At 40.0% G+C, this 21,940-nt stretch overlaps 1 long non-coding RNA gene across 3 annotated transcripts in view; it reads right to left on the reverse strand.

The window, feature by feature from the left end:
* LOC132363646 (uncharacterized) overlaps positions 1-16,398 on the reverse strand; it is a 532,506-nt gene extending 516,108 nt beyond the window's left edge. For 2 of the 3 annotated variants that reach the window (XR_009502630.1, XR_009502628.1), the window contains exon 1: positions 14,176-14,220. This is a non-coding gene — a long non-coding RNA (uncharacterized LOC132363646). Of the gene's footprint in view, positions 1-14,175; positions 14,221-16,310 lie in introns of those variants that run through there. The other variant, XR_009502629.1, reaches the window with a different exon arrangement.
* Between the last annotated feature and the right edge of the window lie 5,542 nt (positions 16,399-21,940).

Consider the following 21,940-nt stretch of genomic DNA (forward strand, 5'->3'; position numbering starts at 1 on the left):
ATAAAGACACAGACCTACTAGAGAATGGACTTGAGGATATGGGGAGGGGGAAGGGGAAAATGTGACAAAGAGAGAGAGTGGCATGGACATATATACACTACCAAACGTAAAATAGATAGCTAGTGGGAAGCAACCGCATAGCACAGGGAGATCAGCTCTGTGCTTTGTGACCACCTAGAGGTGTGGGATAGGGAGGGCGGGAGGGAGGGAGATGGAAGAAGGAAGAGATATGGGGATATATGTATATGTATAACTGATTCACTTTGTTATAAAGCAGAAACTAACACACCACTGTAAAGCAATTATACTCCAATAAAGATGTTAAAAAAAAAAAAAAAAGACACATGCACCCCAATGTTCAATGCAGCACTATTTACAATAGCCAGGTCATGGAAGCAACCTAAATGCCCATTGGCAGATGAATGGATAAAGAAGATGTGGTACATATATACAATGGAATATTACTCAGTCATAAAAAGGAATGAAATTGGGTCATTTGTAGAGATATGGTTGGATCTAGAGACTGTCATACAGAGTGAAATAAGTCAGAAAGAGAAAAACAAATATCATATATTAATGCATATATGTGGAACCTAGAAAAATGGTACAGATGAACCGGTTTGCCCGGCAGAAATAGAGACACAGATGTAGAGAACAAAAGTATAGACACCAAGGGGAGAAAGTAGCAGGGGGGGTGGTTGTGGTGGGATGAATTGGGAGATTGGGGTTGACATATATACACTAATATGTATAAAATAGATAACTAATAAGAACCTGCTGTATAAAAAATAAATAAAATAAAATTCAAAAATTAAAAATAAGCAAATGGTGCTTAGGAGAACTGGATATCTGCATGCAAAGGAATGGAATTGAACCCCTACCTCACATCATATATAAAAAATAACACAAAATGGATCAAAGACCTAAATGTGAGAGCTAAAACTATAAAACTCTTAGGAGAAAACATAAGTGTAAATCTTCATGACGTTGGCAATGGCTTCTTTTTTTTTTTTTGGCAATGGTTTCTTAGATATGACACCAAAAGCATAGCAACAAAAGGAAAAATCAGATAAATTGGATTTCATCAAAATTTTAAATATTTTGTGCATCAAAGAGAGTATCTGTCAAGAATGAAAATACAGCTGGCAGAATGGAACAAGATATTTGAAAATCATAAATCTGATAAGGGTCTAATATCCAGAATATATAAAGAACTGCTGCAACTCAACAACAAAAAAGACAAATAATCCAATTTAAAAACGGATTGAATAGTCATTTCTCCATATAAGATATATAAAGGGCCAAACAAGCACAGCAAAAGATGATTAACATCATTAGTCATTAGGGAAATGCAAATCAAAACTGTAATTAGATACCACTTCACATTTACTAGGATGGCTATAATCAAAAGAGGGAAAATAAGTGTTGGCAAGGATATGAAGAAATTGGAAGCCTCATATATTGCTGATGGAAATGCAAAATTGTACAGCCACTGTGGAAAACAGTTTGGAGGTTCCTCAACATGTTAAACATATAATTACCATATGATCCAGCAATTCCACTGGTAGTATACACCTAAAATAATTAAAAACAAGTTCTCAAACAAAAATTTGCATAAGAATTTTCATAGTAGCACTATTTATATTAGCCTAAAGGTGAAAACAACACAAATGTTCATCAAGAGATGAACGAATAAACAAAATGGCATATCCATACAATGGAATATTATTCAACCATAAAAAATGAAGTACTGGGAATTCCCTGGACATCCAGTGGTTAGGTCTCAGCACTTTCACTGCTTTGGCCTGGGGTTCAATCCCTGGTCAGAGAACTAAGATCCCACAAGCCATGTAGCGCAGCCAAAAAAAAAAAAAAAATGAAGTACTGATACATGAATACAACATAAATGAATCTTGAAGACCTTATGCTACATGGAAGAAGCCACACATAAAAGACCACATATTGTATGATTTCATTAATTGAAATATCCAGAATATCCAAATCCATTGAGACAGATAGCAGATTTTTGGTTGCAGAGACTAGAGGGATGGGGGAGTGGAGAGTGAATGCTTTCATGGGTATGAGCTTCCATTTGGGATGATGAAAATTTTCTGGAACTAGATAGTGGTGATGGTTGCACAACATCATGAATGTACTTAATGCCACTGAATGGCACACTTTAAAAACTGTTAAAATGGTAAATTTGATGTTTTATGTATTTTGCCACAATTTAAAAATTAAATGAGGACGATAAAATGATAGAGACACATCAAAAAGACACAGAAACCAGCTTGATGTACCTCCCACTGGCCTATCTGGGACAATTCGGATATCAAAATAAGTAGTAATAGAAATAGATTATAGGCCATTGAATAAAAAAGAAATCCATGAGTCAAAGAAATATAGGAATCCAAATGGGGAAAGAGAAAACTTTTCTTTACAGTAATCTTACTTAACAGAACTAATGCCAACTAATCTTAATAGAAGGAATGATAGAATTTAAAAAATCACCATTTGGTAACCATCATAGTAATAATTAATTCAGTCACAAAACATCAATGGATAATACTGGTAAAAGTGTATGTAGATCAATGGAACAGAATAGAGACCCCAGACACTTATGGTCAATTAGTCTACATCAAAAGAAGCAAGAATATACAATGCAGAAAAGACAGTCTCTTCAATACGTGATGCTGGGAAAACTAGACAGCTACATGTAAAAGAACGAAATTAGAACACTTTCTCACACCATATACAAAAATAAACTCAAAATGGATTAAAGATGCCACGGAGCAACTATGCCCGTGCGTCACAACTACTGAACCTGCATTCTAGATCCCACGATCCACAACTATTGAGCCCATGTGCCACAACTACTGAAGCCTGCGCACCTAGAGCTCGTGCTCCACAACAAGAAAAGCCACCGCAATGAGAAGCCCATGCACCTCAACGAAGAGTAGCCCCCACTCACCACAACTAGAGAAAGCCCGTGCACAGCAACAAAGACCCAACACAGCCAAAAGATAGATAAATAAATAAATTTATTTAAAATTTTTAAAAAAATTTTAATGGATTAAAGGCCTAAATGTAAGACATGAAACCATAAAACTCCTAGAAGAAATCATAGGCAGAACATTCTTTGGCATAAATCGTAGCGATATTTTTTTAGATCTGCCTCCTGAGGCAAAGGAAATAAAAGCAAAATAAGCAAATGGGGCCTAATTAAACTTAAAAGCTTTTGCACAGCAAAGGAAACCATCAACAAGATGAAAAGACAACCCTAGAATGGGAGAAAATATTTGCAAATGATATGACCGATAAGAGGTTAATATCTAAAATATATAAACAGCTCATACAAATCAATATCAAAAAACAAACAAACAACCCAGTTAAAAAATGGGCAGAAGACCTGAATAGACATTTTTCCAAACAGGAAATGCAGGTGGCCGACAGGCACATGAAAAGATTCTCAACATCACTAATCATGAGAGAAATGCAAATCAAAGCCACAATGAGATATCACCCCACATCTGTCAGAATGACTATCATCAAAAAGAACACAAATAATAAATGTTGGTGAGGATGTGGAGAAAAGGGAACCCTTCCTTGTACACTGTTGGTGGGAATGTAACTTGGTGAAGCCACTGTGGGAAACAGCATTCAGGTTCCTCGAAAAACTAAACATAGAACTGCCATACGACCCAGCAATTCCACTCCTAGGTATATCTAAAGAAAATGAAAACACTAATTCAAAAAGATACATGTACCCCAATGTTATAGCAGCATTATCTACAATAGCCAAGATATGGAAGCAACCTAAGTGTCCATTAACAGATGAATGGATAAAGAAGGTGTGGTACATATATACAATGTAATACTACTCAGCCATAAAAAAGTAACAAAATTTTGCCATTTGCAACAACATGGATGGACCTGGAGGGTATTATGCTTAGTGATATAAGTCAGATAGAGAAAGACAAATACTGTATGTTATCACTTAACATGTGGAATCTAAAAAATAAAAAAACCAGTGACTATGACAAAAAAGAAACAGACCCACAAATATGGAGAACAAACTAGTGGTTACCCGTGGGGAGAGGGAAGGAGGGAGGAACAAAATAGGGGTAGGGGGTTAAGAGGTACAAACTATGTATAAAATAAATAAGCTACAAGGATATATTGTACAGCACAGGGAATATAGCCAATATTTTATAAATGGAGTATAATCTTTAAAAATTGTGAATCACTATGTTGTATACCTGAAACTTATGTAACACTGTAAATCAATGATACCTCAATAAATAAAATTTTTAAATAGCTAATAAAAGTTTGATGAGGAAAGACATATATTCATAGTCTCAAAGTACCTCCCAAAAAAATACTTAATTTGAAAAAGAAAATTAATAACTTTATAATAGAAAAACCAGACACCACCTTTATCAAATGATCAAAGTTAACATCACTAATAATAAGACAAACCGAAATCATGTGCCACCTGATAAGATGCAGTGAGACCACAGCATCTTTGTCATCTGTTAAGTGTATGAACTTGACCAAATAACTCACCTCTTTTCCTCCATCTGAAAAAGGAAGGAAGCAGACAAGATAATATCTAATTTCCATTCCAGCTCCAAATTCCTACTATTCTAATACTTATTGAATTAATCTAAATATATGGCATCATGTTCAGAACTTGGCAAGAAGAGATAAAAACTCTTCTCTCAATTTAAGTGGCTGATGTTCTTATATAAGCAAGTCAGGCATAAAGTACACAAAATGACATATATAGTAAAACTTATGACCTTGGACTAATTTCATAGGGAGTACCAGAGAAGTCAAAATTTGAGAGTTTTTTAAAGCAATAATATTCATCCCTTATTTGAACGTGAGTTCAGAGTAGGATTAGGAAAGCAATTATATGTAAATAAGTGCTTATATAAATAAGTGCTTGAAAGGATTTTTCCCTTAAGAAAGTTGAACATACCTCCTGCCACTTCACGAGTACCATCCAGGAGCCTAGCAAAGTCTCTGAAGGGTAGAAAAAGCTGCAGGGCTTTCAGGCACGGCACTCACACAAGCCCAGTCACTGAGAGCATCTTCAATATAAGACAGAAATCTCTGGCCAGAAGTCAGTGCTTTCAGAGAGGTAAGATTAATGCCATTTAGTTAAGCACGAGAGAATGGTTTTGTAAAACAACTCAGGCCCTCACAGGGCAATTCAAATTATCAGCAACCTCATAAATAAATGTAGTCATATCAATATTCAACTGGCAAACCATTAAAAAGTGATGTCTGAAATGATCTTATTATACCGTTTGGCTTCGGCTCTCAGCTTTATGCAAACAGAAACACATTAATTGGTTAACTAGTAATCTTTTAAGGATGGAACAGCCAATTTGCTATAATTATTTTTACTAAATTTTTATCATCCCTTCAATATACAGAAACAACTATATAAATTCAAACTATGAGTTACTAATGGTTCTGATAAAGAAAATGAGTTACTAGCTCATGCTGGCTTTTTTTTTTAATTACTCTTCCTTCCTACAGTAAAAACATATCTAATTATTGTACCCTTCAATCAGTTGGGCCTCTTTCCTCTCCCTCATCACCTATAACCAGTTATTTAAGTCATAAAATCCTGCCACCACTTCTGTTTCAAATGTCTCTAGACTCCAATCCTCCACTCTCAAGGCTGCCATTCTAGGCCAGCACCTCAACAGGCCATGCTTGGTTTAGCACAACAGACACACAGCATCTACTATGGCTCACCGTGTCTTTCAAAACCTACAAATCACCTCACTACTATTACTATTGAACAACTCAATTTCGTTTCTCTTTATGGCTGAGTAATATTCCACTGTATATATGTGCCACATCTTCTTTACCCCTTAGCCTAGAGTCTGTCATACAGAGTGAAGTCAGAAAAAGAAAAACAAATACCGTATGCTAACACATATATATGGAATCTAAAAAACAAAAAAATGGTTCTGAAGAACCTAGGGGCAGGACAGGAATAAAGACACAGACGTAGAGAATGGACTTGAGGACATGGGGAGAGGGGAAGGGTAAGCTGGGACGAAGTGAGAGAGTGGCATGGACATATACACACTACCAAATGTAAAACAGATAGCTAGTGGGAAGCAGCCACATAGCACAGGGAGATCAGCTCGGTGCTTTGTGACCACCTAGAGGGGTGGGATAGGGAGGATGGGAGGGAGGGAGACGCAAGAGGGAGAGGATATGAGGATATATGTATACATATAACTGATACACTTTTTTATACGGCAGAAACTAACACAATATTGTAAAGCAATAGCACTCCAATAAACATGTAAAAAAAAAAAACCTACTAATTAATCTGATGTGATAACTATCTCTCCATCTTTGTATCACTGCAAGTCTGACCCAAATTCTTTCTACTTGAGAGGGTTTTTATAACCAGGTTCATGAGACAGGAGCAAGACCTGAGGTCCTCTCCTACAGATCTTCTTCAAGTTTCCACTGGTTCATTGTTTGACACTACTTTGGCACACACAGTCCTAACCCACCTATCTGTACCTCTATCCAGCCCACATTCTTCCATATTCCATTCTCCCCTTAGAAACGATTCTATTAAACTACTAGCTAAGGAATTCCCTGGCAGTCCAGTGGTTAAGACTCCAAGCTTCCACTGCAGGGAGCACGGATTCAATTCCTGGTCGGCAAACTAAGATTCCGCATGCGCCGCAGCCAAAAAGAAAATTTTTAATTAAAAAAAAAAAAAAAAAAAAAACAGGACTTCCCCAGTGTCACAGTGGTTGAGAATTGCCTGCCAATACAGGGGACACGGGTTCGAGCCCTGGTCCAGGAAAATCCCACATGTCGCGGAGCAACTAAGCCCGTGCACCGCAACTACTGACACTACGCTCTAGAGCCCGCCAGCCACAACTACTGAGCCCATGTGCCACGACTACTGAAGCCCGTGCGCCTAGAGCCCGTGCTTCGCAACAAGAGAAGCCACTGCAATGAGAAGCCTGCACACCGCAACAAAGAGTAGCCCCCGCTCACCACAACTAGAGATAGCCCAGGGGCAGCAACGAAGACCCAAAGCAGCCAAAAATAAATATAAATAAATAAATAAATTTTTTAAAAAACAAAACTACTAGCTAAGACTCATTTAACCCGTATCTTCAGCACTTCCTGCACTAATTACTCCTGGGTCTCGTGTGCTAGCCCCCTCCTCTGCTGCCCCTCTAAAAGATGAAGTACTCTAGACTCAGCATTCTTCTCCTTTCTACAGTCATTCCATCTACAGATGATCTCATCCAGGCCCATAAATAGCTTTATACTGACAACTCCCAAATTTATATCTTCAGCCTTGATCCTTGCTGAGCTCCTGACTCAAATAGCCAACTGTGCACTCAGAATTTTTCCTGGGCAATCAAATATAGCATGTCCAAAGGCTTACCCCATCTCAGTAAATGGTTAGCACCATCTGTCTAATTATTCGAGTCAAAAACTTTGGACTCATTCTTTACCCTTCCATTCCTTTCCTCCCAGCATCCAATCCAACAATATGTATCTCTGTCTCTCTGACATATATCCCAAATCCAACCTCTGGAACCACCTCTATCACTGCCACCCTAGTTCATGTCATTAATATTTCTCATCTGAATTATTGCCATAGACTCCCAACTGGTAATGAGATTCTGTCATCCATCCAGACATTCATTTAGAATGACAGACCTCATCAAAGGAGAAAAGTTTCGCTTGACATGATGTACATTTAATGAAACTATTGCTGTTGGAAGTGACCACCTTGTTTCTTCCTTTCCTCATTCTCTCTGTACTTTCCTCTATGTGAATCTCCCTCTCTGTTCTAACTCCTTTTCCTTCTCTCTCCCTCTTCTCAATATCTTCTTTCTCTCTTCCTCTCCCTCTTGTTTTACTGAACAACTAGGCACACAGCATAGTGGAAAATGCTAGTGTTAGACTTAGAAGGGTCTCTTCCTATGGTCTCTCATGGTGAAGGAGGGTAATTATGACAAAGTCAGTTTATATTTCTGGCCCTCAGCTGTCTCATCTATTAAATAGATTATACCGATGGCCTCTGAGGTCCCTTAAAGTTCTAGAAATCTATTCTCAGGTTATTTATTGAGTAAAGAGCTATGTTCCTTGTTCTTAAAAGTAGGTGGATTCAATATTTTATATTTCCCTGAGGGGAAAAAAGCAAATTCATTTTTTAACAAGGTCTTCAATTGATCATTTCCTATCAGGGGTCAGTGTCTCTCAATAGAAAAAAACTCACCTCTCCCTTAGTATAGTCTAATTGTTCAATATCTCTGTAGTTATTTCTGTCTTTGGGCCCTCCTTGGGACAAGTAGATTCCAAGGAGAGGCCAGTGGCCCACTTAATATGAAGGCTATCATTTATTAGGCACTTATTGTGTTCCAGGCTCTGTGCTAAGCCTTTTTTAAATTTAATCCTCAACACAAGTCTACGTAAGGCAAGTATTACATTATCGCTCCTCTTTTACAAAATAAGAAACTAAGGTGTGAAGAGGTTAATAAATTTGTCTAAGGGCACACAGCTAACAGATGGTGGAGCCAAAATTTGGACCCAGGTCTATCTGATTTGAAAGTCCATGCTCTGAAAGATTACACTATATACCTCCCTGCTGAAATGCTGGACCTCTCCAGCCTATCTTGGAGGTCTCTGTGTACACCTGAACTGACAAAACCTGTGACCTCTGATGTCCTGGGGGCCACATTCTAGCCTGTACCTGAACCAACAGGGTCAACTCCATTACGAGGGTTTTAAGAGCAGAGACTCAATTTCTTATGGTATTGGTCCCAGCCACATGGATACTCAATAAATGCTCTTGACTGAGGAAGCCCATGGTGAAAAGCACTGACACAGCTAGGATGGCCTAATGCAAGTTCTGGTGATGCAAAGTAAAAGGTTAAGATGAGGGAGAGATTGTGCTAGGACTAGAGATATGATCAGGCTTCCCATAAAGTCTAATTTCCATGACTTCATTATCATTTGCAGTAAAAAGAGAGGGCAGGACTTCCCTGGTGGTCCAGTGGGTAAGACTCTGTGCTCCCAAAGCTGGGGACCCGGGTTCGATCCCTGGTCTGGGAACTTTAGATCCCTCATGCATGCCACAACTAAGAGTCCGCATGCCACAACTAAGAAGTCCATATGCTGCAACTAAAAAAAAAAAGAAAAGAAAAAGAAAATAGAGGGAGCTATTGATACCCCTAGAGAATTGCTTTAGAAAATGGCTGAAAAATTGGTTTAATTAAGACTCTAGGTATTTAAGTGGAATATCAGGTCAGCACATTTGTGGAAGAATTTCCTTTTTTAAAATACTTCCGAAGATCTTCAGAAGTGGGACTGAATTTGCATGACCACCTCCTAAGCAACATCAGAGCAGACTCAGCTCTCAGGGAGTCTTTTGTACCTGAGGGATTTATGGACTTCCTGGCCAAGAGGACCAATTGGCAGAGTCTCTAAAACTCTGCCTCCATCCCTACCCCCATCTCTAAGAGAACTGTGTTTGGTAGATAACCCCCCTTCCTGAAGCAGGAGGTTAATGAGGCACCTAGATGTCTTCCTGGGTCACTGGTTTGGCGCTAATAAAAAAGGTGAAATTTTGTAGCACTGTTTGGCGCCATTCAAGTGTCCTCAACACATCCTTGGGATTGGTTGTCTAAATCTCCTGAAAACCAAGAGTATTAGAAAGACAGAAAGATCTAGACTACCCCTCAGGATGTTCCTCACTTAGGGAACTGTAACATGGGCGAGGAAACAGAGCGAAAAGGATCAGTAGGTAGGCACAAGGTCATGAAGTTGGTGGGCAGGAACTCCCAGGGGAGGCCAACCAGCTCCAAAACAAAAATCAGCACTGGCACTAGCAGGAGAGACGTTTGAGAGGTTGAGAGTCTCCACAGAGACTATGGGCATCAAGCAGGACCAGGCCAAAGAAAGGGAGAGAGCTTGGAGAGTAGAAGAGAGATGAAAAGGTTGAGGTCCTAATGATTCTGCCTGGTAAGTGTTCAGGGTTAAAATTATTTGTGACCATCACCCTCACCTTAGTTTTCCAAGCCTCTCCCCTCAGACTGATGTAACCTGGAAAAAGAGAGTTAAAAAAACATTGTCAAGGGACCTCCCTGGTGGTCCAGTGGTTAAGAATCTGCCTTCCAATGCAGAGGACACGGGTTCAATCCCTGGTGGGGGAACTAAGATCCCACATGCCACGGGGCAACTGAGCCCATGTGCCGCAAATACGGAGCCCGCATGCCACAACTAGAGAGAAGCCCGCGCACCGCAACAAAATATCCCGCATGCCTCAACTAAGACCCAATGCAGCCAAAAATAAATAAAAATTTTTTTAAAGTATCAAAAGAGTCAGACTGGAGTCAGACTGATAATCCACGCAGTCTGTGTTTTAAAAAAAAAAAAAAATTGTCAAGTATCAGTACCATATCTGCAGATGAAATATTGATTCTGGATATTTCTTCCTTTTCTTATACTTCCTTGGTAAGAACATTTTTCCAGCCTATCTAAGAAATGGCACCAATTGAGCCTATTTCTGATTTATTTTATCTAGTCAACTGCAACACACAACTAAAATAAAAGAACTCAGCCAACAAAAAAAGCAATGACACCAGACATGAAATTCAGGTAAACAAACATAGTTTTTCTCTTTACTCAGGAAAGGTAATATTATTGACTCTACCCACCAAAAGAACATTATGCACTTTATCCATCCCACAGAACTCTCTTTTTTTTTTCTGCCTTCTTTTCAAAACGAATTTTTAAATTCCAATTTTCTTGAAAGTATATCAAGATGTGACATTCTAAGCAATCACTGAGAAGAGTAAGGGAGAGTATAATAGCTGTAATTAACTCTGTTTACATACCAGACAGACTTACATTTCACTATAAATATTCCACACGAAAAATCTTTGAAAGAGGACCAATTATGCTGAGAGGTTTAACTACATGGCATTTGTCAAAAGAGAAAAAAATATGCCTCAGTTCCTATTTGAAAAAAATATTTCCTGGGATAATGTAAGATGGTACACTTACCAAAGGAAAAAAAAATGAGGAGGAGTCTTGGGCTAAAATGATAAAGTGCATCTACTGTAAGCTGTAGGCCTCTGCCCCTGTACCCCTGTCCTATCAAGAAACACAGAGCACATACAAGAGGATACTGGTTCATATCATCTTAATTCCAACACTAGCACTGGTCACTGAGGGAATATCAGCCAAAACAGAAAATCTCCCTAATGTCCTTATGGAGTGGCAGTGAGAAAATAAAATAACACCACCACAGGGAAAAATTTAAAAGGTGCAATGGACAAGAACCGACGTTTCACAGAACAAATGCAAAGGGTCAATTTGTTGGGAAACGTGCTCAGCTTTTACTAATCAAGGAAATACAAATTAAAACAACTAAGTCATTCCTCTTCATCCACCACATGGGTAAAAATTAACAAGATTGATAATATACAGAGTTGTCAAGGATATGAGAAAAATGAATACTCTCATACACTGATGATGGAAAATGAAAATCAGTATTCTTTTAGGAAAGCAATTTGGCAACATCTGTCAATATGGTAAATACACATAAAATTCTACCCAGAAATTTCACCAGTGAGCCTCTCTTCTGGAGAAATGCTTGCATCTGTGCACAAAGAAGCATAAACAAGGATATTCACTGCAGTATTGTTTATAGTAGAGAAAGCTAAATGCCCACCTAAGGGAGAATGACACTACATTTTAAAAGAATATAGGTTATCTATTTATGTTCTCTAAGACATATTGCTAAATGATAGGACAATGTTTATAATATCAACCCATTTACTTAAAAATACCATACGCACTTGAATACATACATATACTTGGGTATAAAAGGTTTACACATTAAAAAAAAAAAAAACCAAACAGTGGCTACCTCCGGGGAGGGGAGTAAAAATCAGGAGATGAGAAGTTAGGATGTATCGTTTTATTCTATATTCTTTTAGATTGTTTGAACATTTTGGAACCAGGATAAATGGAAGTGGGGCACATTCTTAATGGAAATGTTGTCGTATTACCCAATTTCCTCATTCATTCTGGCCTCTGGAATATCTCACAGTTTTGCCTAATGTCTACTGCTCACAAACACTTCATTTAGTCCACAAATTGTATGCTCTCTCCTAGTCGACACCAGAGTCTGTGGGTCCGTGTGGGCGACCATCACCAGCCTTGCCTCACGGGGGCGGGAGCCCCATTACTCACCAAATGCAAAGTCATGGTAGCATCATATAGAAAGAGGAGAACTTGACCCTGTGTTCTGTTTATGCCATTTATTTTCTTCTCTTTGAGAATGTTGCAGAGGGAACCATGATTCTGTATAAATGGGTAGTGTTCAACGACAGGTCTATATTTGGTGGTAAGTTAAATGACATTGCTTTCAGAACTTAGTGTGTGGGCTGTGAAAGATGTAAGTTTATGAGAATGTTCTCATAACCAAATGGGAAATAGAAATGATAAAATAAACCAAACTGCTGCTAGTAGAGATCACTATGGTAATCTGCCCTTAGTCTCTCTGCCTCACAGGAATTAGCCATTAATTTCCCCTCTGGAATTCCTCAGGATAATCAGGTTCAAATCCGAAAGAGTTCCTTTCCTCTCACATCTATTGCCATGTTGCTTCTGTAGCTCTTGGAGGCATTTTACTGACAATGCTTTAAATGCCTAGATAAGTGTCATCCTCCTGGTTCACCCCACCCACTATTCTGTTAATCCTGTGGCCTCTGAATAAATTTTTTTAAATAATAAATACACATGATCACTATTTCTGAGCTACTGTTCAATCAGCCAGATTTCCCTAAATATTAACTCTTCTACTAAGAAAATATGATTAAAATCCTTATTATTTTCAAAAACCTGGATATATGTCATGGAAACAAGCACGACTGCAATCATATATGTGGGGATTATATCTCAGCATTAAGGGTACCTTCAGTGTTAGCATCTCCTTTTATGAGGAGGAAACAGAGACGGGCAAAGGCTTAGGTTCCCGGAAATCACAGCAAAATCTGACCCTGGAAATATTAGCAGGTTCATTTTCCCCCTTCCTATGTACAAAACTGATGCCCACACATGGCTCTAGAATATTCCCATGGTAATCACCGCAGACAGTCCACAGGCTCAAGCCCGTCCCTGCACCAGTGCTCACCAAAATATTCACTGGGCGTTGGCAAAGTATAGCAAATGGCCCAGGCAAGGAAGAATACAGAACTCTAGGCCTTTCACCTTTGTTTCCCCTCCTGGACCCAAGCCTTTTCAGGGCAGGACATTGGAGGTGAGTGCACTAATGTAAAGGCAAACAGAAATATCCCTTTCTCCACATTTAGTGCCAACAGATGGTTTGTTTTCCTAGTCTACCCCATAAACAGCTAAACTGTGCCCTGCCAAGAGGCACCTAGGAGGAAGATGAGAGTCCCATGTCATGTTTACCCAGGCTGCTCAGGCTACAGTGATTCTAGTGAAACAGGATCCAGTTTGCCTTGTGCAGCTTTATGCCTGACTCATTTACACAGGCCACTCCGTGCAGTATGTGTTATTGTAAGTAACGCACCCACACGCCACAGATTTTAACGCATCCCAGAAAGTAAATTACTGTCAATGATAAGTTATATGACATTCCAGACCAAATTAGTCAGTTATTCATCTAAAGACCAGCAAACTCAGCCTCTACTGAACTGTGAAGGAAAGGGAAAAGCATCAAACGATTATACAGACGTTCTACAACGAGGGGTTGGGAAATGACTATATTGAAATCCTTTCCTTAGCATGGCTAAGCTGTGAAAGGTCTGGAGAGGTCATTCAGTGCACCTCCTGCCTCAGCCCGCTGCAGACTCCAGGGATCCATTAGCATAGTCCAACAGAAAGAAAAAGATATATACCAAGAAAATGCATGTCTTGTTACACATTTGACAGCTACATATTTCCTAGGGCTACTCCACTGGAAGTAGAACAAGGTGTCAAGAATAACTTAGGAGAAGTTGAGAAAAAAGTCCTAGGGATATGTAAGAAAGTTGGCTATGACATGAATAAATGAAGCAGGAAAAAGACAGAAGGGCGGCCCTCAGTGAGCTCAGATCACACCTCACCTGTCCAGCACAGGCTACTCACCAGCTGATTCCAATGCAGTAGCTGGCAGATGAAGGAGAAAACAGGACTTGGGAGCTTTTTTTCTATTTTCCATACTTCTAATTGTTCTTAAGCCACACTCCCTAGATGGCTTAAACATTAACAGGCTGAAGCCATGCTCTAGCATTACACTGGGCTAATTATGCTCTTTGGGTTGGAAAAGGACAGAAATAACTTCACTTAGGCTACCTCAAGACATGAGGGTTCACTGTTGAGTTACACAGGGTAACATGTGCAGCTTCTCCTTTCTCTACCTATCCGCTCCCACTCTCACCCCTAAGCCCCAATCCAGCTGGCTGATCCTCTCCATATTTCTCAGATCAAATTCCAGAGTCTGTTTCCCATTGTAATTACTTAACTCGTATTGGTCAGAAGCTTTTCCTGTCAGCCACCTTACAAGCTACTTACCAGCCTATTAACTGGCTGCGCTTGGGTCAGGTGTCTACATCCGGTCCAATCATCAGGTGCCCACTGCACAAGATAAGGTTTAGAGCAGCTTCTTTAGCCAGGGGCTATGGACCAAAGCACCTTTTTCCAGAAAAGAATTGGGGGCTGGGGGGGCATGTATCAAGCACATGTCTTTGTCAAACTGCCACCAAAAGCTTAAGCCTAAGTAAGCCATTGATTTGACGGCAGGATCTTTAAAGGAGCAGGACAAGCTTCATGGGCTTATGCGCAGGTGCACAGGGTCCCTGCGCTTACAAGAGCCCACACTTAGCTTAATGCTCCATTGTGGCTGTTGACATTCTTAATAATTTTTGAATAGGGGGCCCTACATTTTCATTTTGCATGGGGTCTTGCAAATTATATAGCTCTATATTATATTCCTCTATAGGAGTTTTTAATATGTTATAAAATGTGAAGGGAGTTTCATAGAACTAAATAATTTTGGATCCAAAAATTCTTCAGATCATTCACTCATTAATACTCATTTGACAAACAAGAAAACTGAGGTCAAAGAAAGGCTGACTGGCTTAATCAAGATCCCACAGTGAGCATTGGAAATGTCAAACTGGAAACAGATTCTTATCAGAGAGGCCAATCTTCTCATTACTCCATGTGGCAGGCCTCCTAGCAGAGAGGACTGCCTGATACTTGGTCTGTTTTGCCAAAATATTTGGTAAACTACTTAGAAATCTCATTTTATGAGGCTGATATAAAAACACAAGTGTAGATCTTTCCTTGTTCAATCTTACCTCCTATTTCCTCACCTATGACCTCCTCAGAACAGATTCCACTGACAATCCCCAGAATCTAAAATGAAAGCTGGGTAGAGGAATATAAACTAATAGAAACACCTGGAGGATTATTTGGTAATAGATATAAAAATTACAACGTTCACACCCCTCACTCCACAATTCCATTTCCACATATAGTCTCACATATGCACAAATATTATTGCATGCCCAAGACTATTCATTGTGGTGTTGCTTATAATAGCAAAAGATTGGCCACAACCTAAATATTCATCAACAGGAGACTAGTTTAAAGTAATATACAGATAGATATAGATATAAATATGATACTATGTTCATGCAACAAAATATTATGTAACTCTTAGGAAAAAAAGAAGTTAATTTATAGTTACTAATATGGGACAATTTCTAACATATTGTTTCATGAAAAAGCAAGGTACAAAACACTATACAGCATGCTTCTCTTTGTGGAGGGAAGGACACAGGAGTCCCCCCCATATCTGTGGGAGATAAGTTCCAAGACCCCCCAGTGATGCCTGAAACCACAGATAATACAAAACCCTTTATATACTATATTTTTTTCTTATACATTCACACCATGCATACCATGGGTATGTATGTATAGGAACCATGATAAAGTTTAATTTATAAATTAGGCACAGTAAGAGATTAACAACAGTAACTAATAATAAAATAGAATAATTATAACAATATATTGAAATAAGTTATGTGAATGTGGCCCCCCCCCTTCTTTCTCTCTCTCTCAAAATATATTATTGTACAAGTGTAATGCCTTTTCCATCTTAACTAAGCACTTAGTTACACGTGACCATAACTTTTGCAGTTTGAGGCAGGACAGTAAAACTTGCATGAATTTCTTTTTCCCTCTTCACAATTTCAAAATAGAAGATTCGTTCTTACCTAGATCTTAGCAAACTCAGCATCCAGTTTTTTTTTCCTTTCCTTATTAGGTCGAGAACTTTCACCTTTTCACTTAAAGGAAGCGCTTTATGGCATATCCGAATTGCCAGCATCACTACCCTTGCACTTTGGGGCCATTATTAAGTAAAATAAGGGTGACTTGAGCATTGCAATCCAGCAACAGTCATCTGATAATCAAGATAGCCACTACAGCGGGATACGATGATTCACATCCCAGGCGGGACAGAGGGGGACAGGGCGAGATTTTATCACGGTATTCAGAACAGTGCACAATGTAAAACTTATGAACTGTTTATTTCTGAAATTTTCCATTTAATATTTTCGGACCTCAGTTGACCGCAGGGAACTGAAACAGCAGAAAGCAAAACCATGGATAAGGGAGGAACCACTGTATTTAATTATATATCCCATAATTACACACACACATGTGTTGGGGTATTTGCACACGCACAGAATTTGTCTAGAAGTACATACAAAAAAGAATGACTGCCTCCGAGGAAGGGACATGAGGGACTCAGGGATAGCAATGTGGGGGAGATTTTTATTCTATGCCTTTTGTTCCCTTAAAATTTGTACTGGGACTTCCCTGGTGGTGCAGTGGTTAAGAATCCACCTGCAAATACGGGGGACACGGGTTCGAGCCCTGGTGCAGGAAGATCCCACATGCCACGGAGCAACTAAGCCCATGCGCCACAACTACTGAACCTGTGCTCTAGGGCCCACGAGCCACAACTACTGAAGCCCGTGTGCGTAGAGACCATGCTCCACAAGAGAAGCCACTGCAATGAGAAGCCCGTGCATCACAATGAAGAGTAGCCCCCGCTCACTGCAACTAGAGAAAGCCTGCACACGGCAACGAAGACCCAACGCAGCCAAAATAAATAAACTTTTAAAAAAATTTGTACTATGTGCATATCTTTTCAAAAACTAATCAGTTATAAATTAGGAGGTTGGGATTAACCCATACACACTATTATATATAAAACAGATAACCAACAACGATCTACTGTATAGGACAGGGAACTATACTCAACTTTTTGTAATAACCTGTAAGGGAAAAGAATCTGAAAAGGAATATATATACATATATATATTCAGTTATTATGTATAACTCAGTCACTGTGCTGTACACCTGAAACTAACACGACATTGTAAATCAACTATACTTCAATAAAATAAAATAATTAAATTAAATGAGTGTCTGAAAGAGGACCCCATGACACTGCCAGTATTGTATCATATCTATAATAGTGAAAAACATACTATTGTTGTCTTTTTTACTAAGGCTTTTGCTAGGATCTTGTATCAAACTTACAGACAAAGGAAATTATAAGTAGTTACATTAGGCTGAAAAAAAAAATTCTCTCTTTTTCCCCTCCTCTACTCTATATAAAAAAGAAAAATCTGAAAACCTGCTTAATCCATTGCTTGTTTAGTCCTTGGCACAGCTGTGTGAAACGGCAGAGAAAATGAGAAATGTTCCATCTCTTCCTTTGGAAACTTGCCAAGATCATCTCCAAAGTGTCCTTCAGACATTACCCACTTATGTTTTTCCAGTGCACCTACCATCAGTGTTGCTAAGCACTTTAACAAAAGCTTTGCTTTGAACCAAAAGCACAAAGGGGGACACAAACCTCAGTACTGCCCTCATTCAGCAGAAGTATATTTTCCTCAGGTGGCAGCAGAAAAGGTGACCTTAGTCTTCCCGATGAACCCAATACCCTTGGAAAAACTATAATTCCTAGTTAGGAAGCAAAGACAAGGGAGAGTCCCCCCTCATCCCCGTATTCTCTGTTCCTCCACTTCCACATGGTCTACATTTATGCAACCCACACGTGGTAGATCAAAGATGGCCACAAATTCTTGACACGACTCTCCTTGGGAGGCTGGATCTGTTTCCATTCTTCTAGATTCTGGGTTGCCCTGTGACTGCTTTGACCAGTGGAGTACGGCAGAATTGGTGCTGTCAATTCCGAGTCCAGTCTTTAAGAGAACTGGTGGCTTCCTCCTTGTTCTTCTAGAGTCCTAAGCAAAGCACTGTGTAAAAATTCAACTGCCCTCCTAGGGAGAGCATGTGGGGATGCCCTAAAACTGCATGGAGAGGGGAAAAGGGCCAAAGCCATTCCTATCAAGACATCAAGCGTGTGGGTAGAATCATCTTGAACCCTCAGCCCAAACCAGCCACCAACCGAACAGCACCAAGTAACCTCTGTCAATGCCAGGTGGCACAGAAGAGCCACCCAGCCAAGCACTGCCCAAATTCCTGACCCACAAAATCATGAGATACAATTAAATGTTGTTGCTTTATGATGCTAAGTTTGGGGGTTGCACGTTATGTATGCATGTTTTGTATCCAGGCTACCACACTATCTACTACCCAACACTGACATCTTCAAACATTTCATACTCAAAATTCGGTCTTTCCTAAATTGCCTTAGAATAATGATAGAACTATCTCATGTCAGGCAGCCGCAGCTACTGGGAGAAGGGGCCAGGTCCAAGTTGAGACAACAGAAGAATCTCCTCCCCTAGCACCTCTTCCCCAGAGTGCTATAGATGAGTCTACACGGCCAAGTTGAAGGGCCATCCTCTGCCACTGAGGACTGCAGAGGTCACGGGCCACAGAGTCTGGAGTTTGCCAGCACACACAGGATCCCCATCCCTGAGGGTATCCTTTGAGCAACCCCGTCCATGCCCCTGCTCCACTAAATCCTTGCCCACCACCTCATGGGGGTCACATGTGCTTAGCCTTGGAGGTGGGGTGAGAACCAGATCCTCTTACTGCAGCCCTTGCCCTTCCAAGCTGAGCTGAGAGAAGGAAAGCTAAGTCTTGGAAGGAGAGATTCCTGGATCAACTTCCTCAGCCCACAATGACTGGCAGTTGCCACCCACTCCAGCCCATGTGCCTGTTCTTACCCACTCACAGGGCTGCCAAGACCCGAGGGAGGTGGCACTGGCAGAAACCATAATTAGGGATTTCATCATATACTTTAGCTCCCTGAGAACAAATTCTTCCTGACAACATGCAAATCTATTGTTCAACTTTCAAACATCCAACTGACTTTCAAACACATTGTTGGGAATGCATTAGGTAGAAAAGTGAAGACACCACCTCTTCTGGATCGTAGACATGGCCTTGAAATACACGAAAGGGCATTCCTAAGGTTAAAGCAAGAATGCAAGATTTTAGAAAACATGATGAAGGAATACAATGAGGCTGGCAAACATGATTTAGCAGGGTCCAGGTTGTACAGAGGGGAGCATGCTCAGAGAAGCTATGAGAGAGGAGAAAGGGGAGGTGAAAAGAGGGTCTTCTCCCCTCCTGGTTCCTGCCTTCAAAGGAATGAAGTCCCATTCAATGTCACTGAAGACCTTTCACCATTGTCTGTCTAGGCAAATTTAAATGGTGAGCTGATCATCTGAATAATCTATTGTGATAGACCAGAAAGTCTGGATATAACTAGGGGAGAAAGGTGTTGGTTTAGAGGAAAGCTCTTTTTCCTCCAAAGCCAAAGGAAGAAATTTTAGGATTTACCTAAATTATCTCAATAATTTTCTCAATCTCCTACTTCAGACAAAATATTTAAGGAAAAATTCTTTCCCAAGCATTCTTGGGTCAGGTCTATAGAGCCAGCGGAGGGAAGAGGGAAGGGTAGAGCCACCCAGATTACCTGTCTGGTTGCTTAGACTGGTCCAATTTCACTAAGAATCACACAAACCTCTTCATTCCTTCTGCTGTGTTCACCTGACCTTTTTCAATTTCTTTTTCCTTTCTCCGTTACCCTAAGGGAGTTATCTAGCCACTCTGGCTTTCTTTGCATGCAAAATCTAACAGTTCTTTCTTTCTTCTTTCAGATAAAGGCAGTCTTGGGGAGAAGAAAAGAAAAGAGCCTGGCTTCTTCAAATGAGCTCTGAAATAAAAGTCACTGCCAGATGTTATATAAAAGGTGACGTAATCCTAAAGTACTTCATTACATATGCAGCTCTGCTCTTCAGCCCAGGAGGAGTTTATTACATTTTGTCGATCCCATTTTCTATACCCACATCATTTTTACATAATTTTTCCTGCCTGACAGACATCTTCACATTTTCACAGCAACCCATCAAGATAGTGTTACAACAGCACAGGGAACCAGGTTAGCCACTTACAAATAACCGCGCTAATAAGCCAGATTTGTCCCTGAGATACAAATAAAAAGTAAATGGTCTACCCATGCGTGTAAGAAGCACATCTATTTTAGAATAATAGGGAAGAAAGCAGAGCATCATTCGAGCTGACACCGTGTTCTTTCAGAATAGGTACCGAATCTATTCTACAAGTAGGAAAATGGGGAAATGCCAGTCTAAACTTATTCTTTCAATTCTCTTCGTTTTCCTAATAAATTCCTGGCTCCTAGTGAAATAGATAGCCATGGCAAATGCATTAAGATCAAACTTCCTGCCTTTTTCGATTGGCACAAAATTTAGAAGAAAACGCACCATTTGTGCCAATGCAATATCTAGCTACCAACATGCCTTAAGTGCAAACACTGTGAGACACTTCCTCCTACTCTCCAGGTGCTAAGCATCTTTCCCCCTCCTTCCCTGGGCCCTTTAGGCCCTACTGCCCTCTGATGGTAAAAAGCAGCAGTGCAGGCTGGACACTTCCCTCCAGGAGGATTAAGGACAGGCTGGGGTCAAGGACTGAGAGGGCCTCTGCCTTAAGATCACTGTAAGAGGCCAAGTACACTCAGCTTTCAGCTACTAGTCAGAAATGAATCTGACTCAGAATTCCAGTGGGATAAGAAAGTGCCTGTAGGGACTTCCCCAGTGGCGCAGTGGTTAAGAATCCGCCTGACAATGCAGGAGACACAGGTTCAAGCCCTGGTCCAGGAAGATCCCACATGCCACGGAGCAACTGGGCCTGTGCACCACAACTACTGAGCCTGCATGCCACAACTACTGACCCCACATGCCACAACTACTGAAGCCCGTGCACAACAAGAGAAGCCACCACAATGAGAAGCTCGTGCACCGCAACGAAGACCCAACACAGACATAAATAAATAAATAAATAAATAAATTTTTTTTTTTAAAAAGTGCCTGTAACTCCCACTCCCAGGCAACATATACGTATGCCATTCACCTTGAGAACCTTCTTCAGTTTTAAGGAAAGATCCCTGTTAAAATGAACTTTATGGTTTTAGACTGTAATTAGAAACTCAAGGTAACAGAAGTTCTCATTTCTATATAAAAGCAGGACTTGAATATGGCACAAAGGGAGATGTGAAGTCTTTAGAAAAGAACTCTGACCCTCCCCTGTGCCCTCCTCCCCCACTGCTCAGGAAACAGATGTAGATCAATGGATAACTAGCCCCCAAAATAAATGTATTCTATTTTCTACTTTTGTCTAAGGTCAGCACATTCCTTAGTTCTACAAGTAATTTGCTTCATGGATTCAATTTTTCCTTTCCCTTTTTAAGTAGCTTTTCTTTATATGAAGGTTATTCGTACACATAGCTTAAAGAGTCAAATAGTTCTGTAAGTCTCATTCCAAAAACACAGCAGTCCCAGCAGTGCCCACCTCCTGTTTCCTGCTCCCAAGAGGCAGCTACTTTCAGCTCGTTTAA

Source organism: Balaenoptera ricei, chromosome 3 (genome assembly GCF_028023285.1).
Source record: "Balaenoptera ricei isolate mBalRic1 chromosome 3, mBalRic1.hap2, whole genome shotgun sequence".
Taxonomy (NCBI): Eukaryota; Metazoa; Chordata; class Mammalia; order Artiodactyla; family Balaenopteridae; genus Balaenoptera; species Balaenoptera ricei.